Source organism: Benincasa hispida, chromosome 7 (assembly GCF_027475165.1).
Source record: "Benincasa hispida cultivar pf3 chromosome 7, pf3_genome.v1.1, whole genome shotgun sequence".
NCBI classification, from domain to species: domain Eukaryota; kingdom Viridiplantae; phylum Streptophyta; class Magnoliopsida; order Cucurbitales; family Cucurbitaceae; genus Benincasa; species Benincasa hispida.
Genome location: NC_143484.1, coordinates 45,280,041 through 45,295,243, shown reverse-complemented (window position 1 = coordinate 45,295,243; position 15,203 = coordinate 45,280,041). Strand labels below are relative to the sequence as shown.

Genomic DNA, 15,203 nt, shown 5'->3' with positions numbered 1-15,203 from the left:
ATGCATTGATCAAAATTGAAGGGTCAACGGTAGACCCTTGCAGTGCATTCTCCTTGCGACGCTGCATTAGGGGGGTATCTTCTCCTTCTTCGCCTTCATCGGCCGCAGCAAATTGCGTTGTTTCAGGTTGTACCGGCTAACTAAGTTGCACTGGTTCCCCCTTGTCCTCCCTCACGGAGGTGGATTCTCCATCCATCTCTAGGCTTGTAGCCCTCTTCTTCTTTTCTTCTTCCTTCTTCAGCCGTCTTTCCTCACGTCTACGCTCTTTCCTTTCTCCCCTCTCTTTCTTCTTCCTTAGCTTGGCCTCCTCATCATCTTCATCCTCCTTCTTTTCTTTATTCTTTTTCTCTTTGCAATGATGGGACGGCTCACCTTCTCCAACCTTCTTTCCCTTATTCTTCTTTTTCTTCCCTTTCTCTTATTCCACCTTTGGTTGCTTCTCTGCCGTGACTTCTTCTAACGTGACTCCGATGGATCCTTCATAGGATTCTACTTGCGTAGTTTCCTCAGGATCCCTTATGGCCAGAGTGCTTCTCCTTGTCTCCTCTTCCACCATTTCCTCTACCACTGCCACTTCCTCAGTCACCGTCACCGTCACCTCCTCCATAGACAGTGGTTGGTTTACAACCCCTGCCTCGGGTAGTCCTCCTCCTTCCTCCAAGTTACTTAGAATTTTTCTGAATACCTCCTTGTCATCTCGTCTCTTCTTTTCGCTTTCAGTGGAGACTGCTGGAGTTGGGAGTGGGGTGCTTTCAGTACTTTGCCCCCTCTTAAACTGAAGTGGTCTGACGGCTAATGGGTTTCGCCGGGGTCTGACAGCGATTCTAGGAACAGTGTGACGTTGAGTAGCAAGACGGCGACTAGCAGCAAGGAATGGAGCCTCTCGCATGGAAAGTTGTCAGTCGAAGGTGTTGAGGGTGAAGCGAAAGGTTGGGAAGTTTGGTCGGCCATGGATGCTGAGGTGAAAGAAAGCTGGAAAACGTTAGGGTTTCAGGGAAGAAGAAAGCTCGATATGCAGGGGGTGCTAGGGTTTCAGATTACAAATGAGGTAAAGTGTGTTCACAGACAGGGGAAGTCCTTTTTATAGGTTGGGCCTTAGTGGGCCCAACACTATTTTTGCAGTGGCAGGCCTCGAGACACTCAAAAGGCCCGTTGTTTGAACTCCCCTCATTTATAAGGTTTCAGAGTAAACGTCCTTTCGTCTGCAGACTCATCATTTCTTTGAAATACGGAATGATTTGATTTCTCAATTTTCCAAAAATAATTATCTTTAATATTTTATTCGAATGGATGCAAGGAAAAGATTAACGCAATGTGTTCACCAATGCAAATGCATCTTCGCAGAGGACGGGCAACAACACATGCATCCCCGCAACACACCCCTTAACTAAACATATTTCTGGAGGATCGGGCACACAGTATTGCTACCAACACCTACCTCAACATGGTACACTTTGCTAAGGACGGGCAAAGGACACACACGTGCACAACACACCCCTCAGCTCAACGCCTTTGAGTTGGATGAACGCAAAGCGTATCTTGTTTGTTCAAGATGCATCCATTATCGCCATGCATACTGGATGTTGAATTTTTTATTATTATTTATTTTATTATATTTTTTTCCATCAATGAAAGTGGCTATGACTTGCGGTAATCAATTTTCTTCTCATTACTCAATCATTCACCAATTAAAGAAAATGATGGAAAACTAAAAGGAATTAAAAATAGTACAGAAATAAATGCAAGGGCAGTAAATGAAGAATAAATTCATAAAGTCATGAAAAAAATTAAATGAAGCAGTAAAGACAAAGTTCATAAATTCATAAAGACAAGAATTAAAGAAAGCATTAAAACATAGATGTGAGATATGAACCGAAAGATGATTTTCTTTGAATGAGTTCAATCCACACCTCTATAGGCGGTCTAGCTTGCTTGCCCAATGTCCTAGGGACATTGCTCCTTTCCATGAGATCCAGGGGCTTCAGAGTTGCTGGGAACGTACCAGGTGTTCTGTTTCTAAGGTCAGATGCCAGCTGCCCACTTGAATCTCTAAGTTTCGAATTGAAGATGCATGTGCCTGCATCACTGCATCATTTTTGTCCATATACTATTTGAGCAGGGCCTCCAACGAGCTTCCAAAGGTGTTTGAAGATGAGGGTTGCTGATTATGCGATTACCTTGGTTGCCCCTGATTCCAGTTATGGTGAAAAGGAGGAGGGTTCCCTCGACTGCCATTTTGATGGTTGCTTGGCCCCCCTTGGTTAGGATTCCCTCCTCAACCGAAGTTAGGATGGTTTTTCAAACCCAGATTGTAGGTGTTGCTGAACGGGTTGTTTTGGATGGCGCATACTTGTTGGATATTCGATGGGCACATTTCTGCTACATGAGCCCCTCCACAATTAATGCAACTTAATGCGGCCACTTGAGCCGGCGCAGCGGGTTGTGCTGATTATTGGGGGATGGCTTCTTGATTGATTACCATCGATTGGAGGATTGAGGTCAATGTGGCTATCTGAGCAGCCAGTGTGGTCATTGTCTCCATAAGGACAATTTCAGTGTCATTCTTTCTTCTTTCAGAGCCTCTGCCTCCATAACCATCATCAATCCAATCATCCATATTCCGCGATATGCGGTCAAGGATGACGTTGGCCTTGGTATACGTCTTGTCCATAAAACCTCCTGCCGCGGAGGTGTCAGCAATAGCCTGCATCGATCTGTTCAGGCCATTGTAAAATGTCTCCATCGAAATGCAATCGGTATCCCGATATGCGGCAATTCTTCACCAATCTTCAAAATCGCACCCAAGCGGTGCTCAGGTCTCATTGTCCATTTGTTCAAAGTTTAGCACATCCTTTCATCACCTTGCGTTGACGACCGGTGGGAAGAACTTCTTCATGAACCACTCAACCAACTGATCTCATGATGTAATCTCGTTCGGCTCCAGTGAGTGAGCCCACCTCTTAGCTTCATCCCTCAAGGTGTAAGGGAATAAATACAGTCTAATACCCTCATAGGTAATGCCAGGTAATGAGAAGTTGCCGCACATTTCGACAAAACTGGTCAGGTGGGCATGCGGGTCTTCATCTTGCAGACCCCCAAATTGCCCTGCGTTCTGGATTCTCCTCTACTGTAGGCCTCGAAATCCTGGGCAAAAAATTGTACAGGTTGGGCGCCGCGTAGTTCCTCATGAGAATGTTACGATCAGCGGCAAGGAAGACTAGGTTCTACACTGATCGTATCGCCCCTAGATTTCCTGCGGGAGCCACATTGTCGTTATTATCTGCCATATTAGCTGCTTTCTTTCGCCTTGCTCAATTTTGGCGTCCCATGCGCGAAAGGTATGCTCGATCTCTGGGTCAACTTCAAATTCTGGTTCGGTACCAGTACTCATAAACTGTCAGACTACTATCGGTGTTGAACAGCCAGTACAAAGAGATCTGTCCTGCAAAAGACCACAAACATACTCAAACAATAACCGTTAACAAATCCCCGACAACGGTGCCATAAACTTGTCGACATAATTTTGATCCTTCTATTCTAAGCACACACACTACAATATATAATGCATGATACAAGTCCATGTCCCCGTTACCAGTTCCCCGGCAACGGCGCCATAAACTTGTTGACATAAATCTTGATGCTTCTATTCTAAGCACACGCACTACGATATATAATGCATGATATAAGTCCATGTCCCCATTACCAGTTCCCTGGCAACGGCGCCATAAACTTGGTGACATAAATTTTGATGCTTCTATTCTAAGCACACACACTATGATATATAATGCATGATACAAGTCCATGTCCCCGTTACCAGTTCCCTGACAATGGCGCCATAAACTTGATGACATAAAAATTGATGCTTAAAGCATGTGGACAAATATGAATATGAATGAATAAAATTTATCATCTTATGTCATACAACTCTTAAGATGCGGTGATTCTAAATAAGCATATGGATGGTGATGAATGATAGGTCATACAAGCTCATGTTACCATAAACTCAATGACTTGGAGTGGAAATGGAATGTGGATGTTTTGTTATGCTTATTTAGACACACTTTATGTATGCGATACTACTTCTAGATATGCGTTATTTATGAGAATCTTGTAGTATACTATGCGTTGTCACAAGTTTCCTTGCATTGGAACCAAGTATAATTCCACCGCAAGTTTCTCGGTGTGATCCGAGGTCGAACACAGGGATTGTTTTAGGTTAATTGCGTTACATTCGTGATATATGCGACCGGGCGTTTTTCAATTTAATAAAAGTGTGGGTTGTACAGGTATTTAAAAATTCGATAAAGTAAAGATAAGCGATAAAAATGCGATAATAAAGTAAATTGCGATAAAAGTAAAGTACGGTAAAATAAACCTAAGCTATGATGATACAAGATATCGAGGTTGAGACTGACTGTGAAGAATATACAAAGAATCGTGTTATGCGGTGGCAAGGCTTATGTGCGAAGCAGAAATAGAAAGGATAATGAATATAAACATCGCAAGTTCCTTAATTGCATTAAAGATATAAGTACGGTTCCACCTTCCCTTGGCGTACACCTCTCGGTGATCGGCTACGTTTCCCACATCTCTATGGTTAAACAGGGACGAACATAGTGAACGCAAGGTTGCTTCCATCTCTGGAAGTACTTCTTACTTTAGTTAACGCATTCTTCTAACCTTCTCTCGACAGATCAAAATGGCATCTTCACTTCTGCTCTCACAGGTGAAGATGTCGTCTATCATGCTTTAGCTAAACATCTTTATTTCTTTAGCACAGATTAAGTTACTTTTTTAATTCATATTAATCACCAAGGGATTAAGAAAACATTCTAGAGAAAGCGATTAATGGAGGAACGGAAATAGACAGAAATGTGGAAATGAGAATGATCATGACAATTAATTATAAAATCAAGCGTCTGATACATGGTTATGAATGATTTAGACTAAGAAGATGAAATACAATTGATGAATAAGAGTTAGAAACAAATACAAAAGAGTGCCAATGTCTTGACATCGATCTGGATGGAGAGATTGCTTGCCGGTGTAGATGGAGTGAACGGAAGGATGAACTTCCTTCTTAGGCTTGCTCAACCGGTAGAGTTGGTCTAGGTACAGAGCTTCACGGCGGGCATTTGGAAAGATTTGCCCTGAGACTCACCTCTCGGCCTTTTCTCATTTCTTCCCAGATCTTCTCCGATCAGCACTCAGATCAGCCTCTCACTCAATAGCCTCGTATCAATTATCCACCGAACCAAGTATATCCTTCAGTGAATTCTTTGAGGGTATTTATAGATGAAAGCTTTGACTCTCTGACTTGTGGTCTCCACTTTATTGTTATGGAAATTCCGAAAATGGTGGAATAAATATTCCTTCTGTTATGCGATCAATCCGTTGAAAATGCACAATGGTTAGTTGTACACGTCTCAAAATCCTCCGTGATTACGTTGCTCATTTTCATCTTTCGATCGTGTGCTCCCATGCGGTGTTGTTTTTATTACCGTGATAACTTGTAGAAATACAAGTTATTTATGCCACCTTATCTAGATATTGCAGCCAAAAGTTAGTAATTATGTGCCAATTGTATGAAAATTAGCCTAGTATTACAATAATTACAAATGTTTGTGATTACACCCACTAACACCAAAAAGATGGAAGACAAGCCGAACTTTACTCTGTTTTGCGGGAGATCAAGTCACCGCTTGCGCTCAAGGCTCACGAGAGACTAATCAACGCATCTCTGTCACATTGCGCCTGTCAATCAACAATGAAGAGAAAATTACCGCAATGGCGGCACAATGCGACAGTCGATCCGAGAGCTGTGTTTCAACCGCATGCGGTAATAAAAACAAACACCGCATGCGAACCTATGATCGAAAGATGCAGCTGAGCAACGCAAGAGCGGAGGATTGAGACACATGTACAACTAATGGTTGTACAAAATTGATGTCTGATTGCATAACAGAAGGAATAATATCCCTCCATCTTCAGAATTACCATAACCATGAGTGGGGACCACAAGGCCGGAGTCAAAGATCTGCACCTATAAATACCCCCTTGATTTCAGAGAAAAGATATGCTACTTGATATGGGGCAAAGTGCTGCTAGATTGTAGAGAGAAGGTTGAGCTGAGTGCTGAAAAGAAGAAATCTAGGAAGAAGACGAGATAAGGCCGAGAGGTGAATCTCATATCCAACCTGCAAAACTCCCGGTCAAAAGCTCTGTGCAAAGTTCTCTGCTACCGGTAGAGCAAGCCTGAGAGGGAAGCTCTTCCTATCATTAAATCCATCCTATCTGGCAAGCAGATCTCCATTGAATCTGTGTCAAGACATTGGCACTTATTTGTATCTGTTCTATCTCTCTTTCACTGTGTATTTCATGTTTTCTTTATCTCTCACACACCATGTATCAAACGTTTCGTAGAAATATTAAATGTTTCGATAAATTCCATTTACCATTCTCTGTCTATTTCCGTTCACCCACCAATCAATTTCTCCGTGATATCTTCTTAATACTCTGATGAGTAATATGAATCACTAAGAACTTAATCTCTATTAAAGATATAATATACATTTAGTTAAAGCATGCTAGACGGCATCTTCACCTGTGAGAGCAGAAGTGAAGGTGTCATTCTGATCTGTCGAGAAAAGGTCAGAAGAATTCATTAACTAAAGCGAGTAGTACTTCCAGACATGGAAGCAACCTTGCATTCATTACGTTAGTCTCTGTTTCACCATAGACATGTGGGAGCGCGACCGATCACTGAGAGGTGTATGCCAAGAGAAGAGCAGAACAGTATTTGTACTTTCAATCCAATTAAGAACTTGCGTTGTTTATATTATTTGTCTTTCTCTTTCTATTTTGTTCATAAGACATTCCGCTGCATCCCATGTCTTAGCACAACTTTCACACCAAAAGGCATAGTCAGTAGAAATGAAGAGAAAACAAAATACGACATTAGTAATCAGTACCTTGATTAAGTTTTGAAATTGCAACGAATGACCAGGAAGGAGTGGCAATTTTCCCTCCTTAAGGTTCATGAAATGTGTTTCTGGTAATGTGGATCCTCGGACAATCTCATAAATAGCAGCTCCCAAGGAGAAAATATCAACTTTGTCAAGATAATCATATCTTTCATTCAGAATTTCTTGAGGCATATAGCGTGCATCACCCTCCTCAATCAGTAGGCTTTTATCAAGAAGGGTAACACACCCAAAATCACCAAGTTTAAAGACACCATCTTTGACATAAATATTGTCAGGTTTCACGTCTAAATGAGCTACTCCTTTCTCGTGCACAAAGAGCAATGCCTTTGCAATCTGTTTGTAGTTTCATTGTCAGGAGAGAAGCCATGAATTTCAAGAGTTACCAGTTTTAGAACTTAAAATTTGGAATGGATAAAGCTTACATGTTAAATATTTTAAGGCTACATAAGAAATGGAATGTATAAAGATAAAATAATAGTACATAACTTATAACATTCCGGATCAATATTTTTCAGAAGAAGTATTTCCTGTTCAATTAACGTATTGAATGAACTGCAGAAATAAAAAATTTACTCTTTCAAGTAACAAATAAAATTAAGCTTTCATTAATGTCATCGTGTGTTAAAAAAAGAAACAGTTTTGGAATGAAATGTCATATACAGAGAATGTAATGTTTCACAGCTTAAAATGGAACTAAACCTCACCTGATACAAGGCTCTCAGTGCATCTGCCTCAGAGAATGGGTGAGAATACCTGCCAATTGATAAACTACAATCACAAAGCTCCATTTGAATATAGAGTTGTTCATTTTCAAACCATGAAGAGTAGTATCCAACAATGTTTTCATGAGATCTTACATGTTCAAAAGAGGATAACAATCAAGAAAAAATAAAAAATTGCACCAGAGAAGAAAAAGAGAACAATGACAACAGATAAATATAATAAATGGAAAACCATATCTAGATAAATTTACTAACCTAAAGCTGCCAAAGCTTGAACTTCCATCAAAGCTCTCTTCCTACAAAGGGAAGGAAAAACTTCAATTACACATTTGCTAGTGTTTAGAGGTTAAACATATACAGACACGCACCAAAAGAAGTAACCTTTCTACGTCTTGATTCAACGGTCTTGTACTTTGTTTGACAGCATATAAGCAGCCATCAATCCTCTTCAATACCTTGAAGACACGGCTAAAATTTCCAGTCCGTATTTGCTGAAAATAGACTGAAATTATTGCAAAATTTGATAGCCTGAATTGAATATTAATAGAAAAAATCCCAATCTCTATCAGCAGAAGCTTGCAGACACTAACTAGATGTTTTTGGATACCTTTATCTCATGAAAATCAGTGTGATATCTTGAAAGACCATCTCCACTAAACAGCGTAGGAAAAAATCCTACACAAAATTGAAAAACACAAAACTAATTCATTTCCCATAAAAATCTATCATACTGCAAAAGACGATCTCAAAAAAATATTTTTTCAAAGGAAACAAGACCTTTCATTGATATAACAAAAAAAATCTAATGCTCAAACTTACAAGAAACGATATTAAAGGAAAATACAACAATGGATAAAACAGAGAAGAAACGATTTCAAAAAAATGTTTTATTACTTTTGATGTCATTAAGAACTAAGTGAACTGTACCTGCACATTTTGTTCTTTGATTACCAAATGGGTCTACGCCTACATTTGAAGCATCTTTAAAGTATGGGTTCTTCATGCAAAGAGGAGGCATAACTCGACAGCGTAGAGCAACTGCAGATTGAGAAACATAGTTTTGTTTCTTTGGCATTGCCATTGTCTCTTTCTCTATATCCACATCATCTGATCCAAACATGTCATTTCCAAGTTCCACAACTTGTTCACAGCCAGATAAACTCGAACTCAGAGGATGTACTAAAACACTTTCTGCGCCAAAATGAATATTAAATGAAGAAAACTATTACATTACATTGTTCGAACAACTTAAATCATTAATTTCATAAACGGATACAAGGCTGTCAGATTTTGAAGCCCCAAAAATATTTCAGATCAATGACCCCATATTGATCAATGACTTCGACACTAATTCTCATTAGTTGCAAGTGATTAACCATTTACCATTATTGATTTGGAAAGTTCAGTTTAACATGATTACAATTAAGCGTATATTATTTGCACGTGATCATCTGATTTCTTATGTCAATCCCACTCAATACAGTTAATTAACACTGAGATAAAAGTTCAAGATCGTCAACGGAAAACATGTTTAGAATGGTTTCCTTCTCTAACCAGATTGCCAAGCCAGAACCATATTGTGGTAACAGTAGTAACGGGATTTTTCTCTTCTCAAGAGCAAACTGAAACAAAGATTTCAACCAGTAATGGAAGACATCAGAGCAAACCTTTGAAATTAAATGGCCAAAAATTAAGGTAGCAGCAAACCATGATCCATGACATGTCGCATGTCTCCCAGCCTTGTAAGTGGGCCATTCATCCCTATTTTTTAGCAACTTCTTAGCACACTCAAGTGTAAAAATCTCTTTTTCAGTCAAATCTTCACAAAAAGTGAAACATGGAAACCCATCATTGTTACAAATCCTAAAATCCTCAGGTATCCTACAACTCAAAATGAATTTACAGCTCAATAGCAAGAAATAGATTATGCAAGTATGGCTACTGAACAAACAGCTTTTGCATACATTATTGACCAATAGTTTCACCTTGTCAAATATTTCGGACGTGATAAAGACAACTGAACCTAGATGCCCTATGGAGATTGCCACAAATCCATATAAAATGAATGCAAATCTGAAGCTGATGTCATTTTTCTTATCTCCTTCAAAGTACACGTCTCTTTGCTGACTATCAAAGACATCTTTATGCATATTCATAATTAATTCAGCAATTAAACATATTTTCTCCAAAAGAACTATCCACAGATCTGAATGTTCACTAACAATGAGCAGGAGAAGGTTTAGCAAACCTTTAATTTCCTTTTTCTCGAACTGAACAAAGCCTGCTCCCCGTTTCACTTTTTCACCGCTACCACCAACAAGTCTGCTCTGAAGTCAGCGAGTCGCCGATCTTCTCTCTCCGCGAAAAGGGCATTCAAGACCATCGGTTGCTAGAAATGGACAAAGAAAGGGCAGTCAAGGAAGGTGTTGGTCAGATGCTTGCCCGAGTTGTGGGTTTCGCGTGGAAGGAAGAAAGGAGTCACGTTTTGGAAGGGTTTCGCGTGGGTTGTTGGGTGAGTGGAAGTCTGGGAATGAAAGGAAAAATAAATTTTTTTGGGGGGGCGGGGGGAGAGTGAAGCGGGAAATGAAAAAAAATGGGGGGAATGGGTTTTGTTTTTTTAAAAAAAAAAAAAAAAAAAAGCAGATCTTTAATGTCGGTTTTAAATCGACATTAAAGGTATACCTACAATGTCGGTTTAAAACCGACATTAAAGATCTTCTTTTCTAAAAAAAAAAAAAAAAAAAACGGATATTATACATCCGGTTTCACTTTTTTCAACCGATATTAAAGCCCAAAATTCTTGTAGTGCTAATAATTAAAGAATGTTAGTAATTCGATTAAAAGAGTTTAGTCAATTAATCTCGATTCATTGGAGCTCATGATCTGTAAATCCATTAAGTTCCTCTACTAGCTCGTGAGAAAATTTGAAACGTTCAAATTCGGTTACGAGAATTGTTAATTATATGCGATATAATTATACATTTAATTATTGAATTAAACAAAATTGGTGAGTTGAAGAATATTTAAATATTATGTAAATATTTTACATGTATAGGGATTAATGCTTTAGGAATTGATCATTTAATAATTTGATATTTGATATTAAATTATTTGAATTAATTTAAATTTTTAATTAATTGTTTAAAATTAATTATTAGAATTAATTTTAATTTTATTTAAATATTAATTATTGAATTAATATTTTATAAAACTATTTTTGAAATTTGATTTCAAATTTAAATTGAATTTGTAAAAAGTCAATTGAAAGAAAAGGAAGTGAGAAATCCACTTTCACCACTTCACAAATCCACCTCCAATTTCACTTTGTGCCAAAAAGTCTTGGTATCAATTTCTTATGAAATTGAAGTGCATGTTGCTGAGAAGATGAGGGTCATGCAATTTTGTTTTTGCTGAGAGAATTGTTCTCTCAAGTACTCTCAAGTATTAAGACACAAATCTGTTTTCTTTCCAAATTTTCCTTTATTTCTTTATCATTTTGGATCCCATAATCCAATCTAAGGGCCAAGAGAATAGTGTGGAAGATCTTGTAGTGGTGTACAAGCAATTGGAATGGAGATTTTCAGCTAGATTTGGAGCATTTCATAGATTCTAGGAAGGTATTCTCTTGAAACCCTAAATACTGCTTTTATGAACTTGCATGCTTTATATCTAAAATTAATGTAGTCGGAGTATTTAATATCCTAATTACTTCCGCATGTTGATTGTCAACAACATCACAAAGATTGAAGGGATGTAATACTTACATGAGATTTAATTAACATTTAATATACAATTGATTAGTTAAAACGGTTAAGTCGATGGTATGACCATTGAGTTTAAAAATTAAAACTTAAGAATAATGAGATATTAGTGTATATAGTTTAAGATTCGATCTTTTACGGGATACATGTTTCATACAAGAGTTAGAGAAAGCCATGTTTTATCCTAAGTGGTGTAAATTGGACTGCAGGGTAATATTTTTTACTTGTGAAACAATTATTTGCATAGTCTTGATATATCCTTAAATGTTTGAAAACTATTTCAAATATGCATTAGTTTATTCACTTTATGAGATAACGTGGTCCAAGGACTAAGTTTGACGATATTAGTGAGCACCAAGTATTGGAGTATATCAGCAAGCAGCAGAAGCAACAAGGAACATTAATCACTCTAATTCATTAATTTTGGCAGTAACTAAAGTTTGCTCATACTGAAACAAGAGGGTTTCAAGTCATACCTTTGTAGAACTTCTTGAAATCTTGATTCTCAGCTGCAAACTTCTCCAAATCTTGTTGTAGAGCACCTCAAGAACTTCCCCACTATTCTCTTGGAGCTTTAGATTAAGTTGTGAGATTCAAAATAAGCTTGAATGAAGGGAACTTGGAGAAGAACTCACTGCAGCAACTCACTTGAAGAACAACTTCTTCAACACGAATTTTTCAACAAAAATTCTATAGATGCATGCTTCAATTCCACTCCAATCTTCTCAATATATTGCATGACTTCCATGCAAAGAAGATGGTTGCATGAGATGCAGCCCATGCTTGGAGTTATTGAAGTCAAAATAGGTAGGTTTTGTATGAGCAAGTTAAAGGTGTTATTGGAAAAAAATATAATTCCATTTTGTGTTTTTAAAATTTTTTTAATTTTTACCAAAATAATTTCAAAAATCAATTTGAAAATATATTTTTTAATTTAAATAATTCTAATTAATTTAATATCAAATATTGAATTAATTTTACACAAATCCACCTTCATATATTTAAATCATATTTAAATATTAATTCTCCTATTCCGTTTAATTCTTAAAATTAAACGTGTAATTATATCTCAATTCCTTTAGTTCTAATTTGAACATTTTAAATTAATTTATCACGCTACTCTAAAGCTAACCCATTTACGAGCTAGTAGGGGAACCTCGCGGACCTACAAATTATGGGCTCCAACGATCCAAGTTAATTGGCTAAACTCATTACATCGAATTAACCCCCATTCGTTAACTAATATGTCACTCCACTAAAGCCCATAGTTGAACTCCCCTCACTGTAGATATATTATGTCCACTCGATATAACCATGATTAGTAAGTTAACCCTTCACAAGTTGTTCGTAATAACGGTTGGGTCAAATGTCTGTTTTACCTCCGAGATTACGTCTTGTTCCTTAGTCCCACCGATCCTCTAATGAACAATTGATTTGTAATTCGATCAACAAACCGAGTCCCTCTCAAGCCAATGAGAGGGTGGGCCCCTTGTTCAAGACCCAGAGTCAGCACTTAAGGGAACAACCTCTCTACTATCCCTAAAAGTGGGTAGGAGTGAATTCCTTCTTGCACTCCATGTCCCCAGCTATCTACCCAGTCTTACCCCTGAAATGGAGGTTTATTGAGCTAGCTCTGTTGAGCCAACCCTCACCAATGCAAATCTAAGGATAATCACTAATAAATAGGAGTTCATAATTAGGATCACTTCGTTTGTAGCACTTTACAACTCTTTGTAACAACTACAGAGTAGGCCGCATCCAATAGTGTTACCAGAATAAGGCACTCAACCTTATTCATATACTATAGATCATTTTGACTATTTACTCGAACCTGATCCACTTTTATGTCTCCACATAAAGTTCTAGTACTCATGTAATAGTCATGGGTCTTTTAGGTTTATTGGATTTCTAATAACCAATACATATATTCAATAACAACTTATTAAATTTTCAGAATAAATTTTATTGTTTACAAACCACGAGTTTTAGGACATAAAACCTAACAAACTCCCATTTGGACTAAAACTTCAGTGATAACTTATATGTACGAATATATAAGACTGAGTTTCTGAGTTTTATGGGTTTACCATTCGGTATCCCATACCCGATATTTCTCCCACTTGCCCTAGGTTATTTACCTGGTATTCCTAGTCTTACTAGGTGATTCTCAAAAACTTTAGCCAAGAGAATCATTGTAAACATGTTAGTGTACAATAGACTTTTTATTAAACTATATGGGGAATGCATCCTATTCTCAATAATAATCAGGAAGTCATACTTTCTACCCACTACATTGAGGTACTCTCAACTCTTTGAGTAAGACGCATTTGACCTGTCTTAACAACTCTTGTTAACAGTGTCAATAGATCTAGAAATCTTTAAACTTTCTATACTTTGATCTAATCGATTTCTAGCCGTTTTAAATATCTGAATATTTGCAAATGGCTTTTAACTAGTTTGATTCTTAACATAAGTGGCTATGAAATAGAACAAACATAATTTTCGAAAATGAACATTTCATTTACAACAAAAATATATACATTTTGTTCTTTACAAGATAACAAAAGCAAGTAGATTTATCATTAGACAGCAACATCCCCCACTGGTAAAGTTGAGCAAGCGGTCCTCAGAAATGAGTTTGCCTGTTTTGCTTTCTCTGCTCTCTTCTTAGTAAGGTACTGAGGGCAGTTTCTCTTCCAGTGTCCTTTTTCATTGCAGTAGAAACACTTTCCTTTATCTGCAGCGTTGTTCTTGCCTTTCTTTCCAGTGGGTTTCTTCTTCCTTTTCCCTTTGCTCTTCTTAACAAGAATACTCTTACTCTATGAAGAGGAAGAAACATCAAGCTTTTGGAGGATGTTCCTCTCTTCTCAGCGGTAGTAACGTTTACTTCTGATTCCAGACCTTTAGTTCTCAACATAGTCTGATAAACTTGTAGCTCATTCAGCAAAGTAGTCAAACTGTATTCAATTTTATTCATGAGTGCATTCGTGCAGAACTGCAGAAAACTCTTCAAAAGAGATTCTAGAATAAAATCACCTTGACTTCTCTCGTCAACAATAACGTCGTTTACTTTCGCCACATTAAAGTGGATCATCATGTCCAGGACATGTTCACGAATAGAGGCCCCCTCTTTCATGCGGCAGCTGTAAACATAATTTATAGCATCATGCCTTATGAAGAAGGACGATTGCCCGTACATCCCTCGTAGAGATTCCATAATCTCTTTGGCAGTACTTATATCCTCATGTTTCTTTGCCAAAACATCATATATGCTGGCGAGGATATAAGCACGGGCTTTATCATTTGCCCTGATCCATCTATCATACGCATCCTAAACAGTTCGATTTGTGTTAAAGCTTGGAACGGGAGGACAATCTTCTGTTAAGACGAACCGTAAATCGTCTATCACCAATATAGTATTCAAATTGGATTTTCAGGTTGCATAATTGTCCCCTATCAATTTATCAGACACTAACAATTGTACTAGTGAACTCGTCATTCTGAAATTATAAACAAATTCTATAAGTGAATTGCTTTTTAAATCCAATCAAGTTTTAGCAAAGTAATAATATACCCAAGATTTATTCTTTTGCAATGGTACTACAGCAAGACATTTTTTACTAAATACTATCTCCAAAATAACTCATATTCCGATAGTCATTTAGTTACCGCTCTTGGTCAGAAATTATTAACACTTTAATAATTCTGTAAATGTAACCCTCCGTTTTTAGACG

General features: G+C 37.6%; 1 pseudogene; it reads right to left on the bottom strand.

Moving 5' to 3' along the window:
* Positions 1–6,832: 6,832 nt before the first annotated feature.
* LOC120081899 (wee1-like protein kinase) lies at positions 6,833–14,446 on the bottom strand (annotated as a pseudogene).
* Positions 14,447–15,203: the final 757 nt, after the last annotated feature.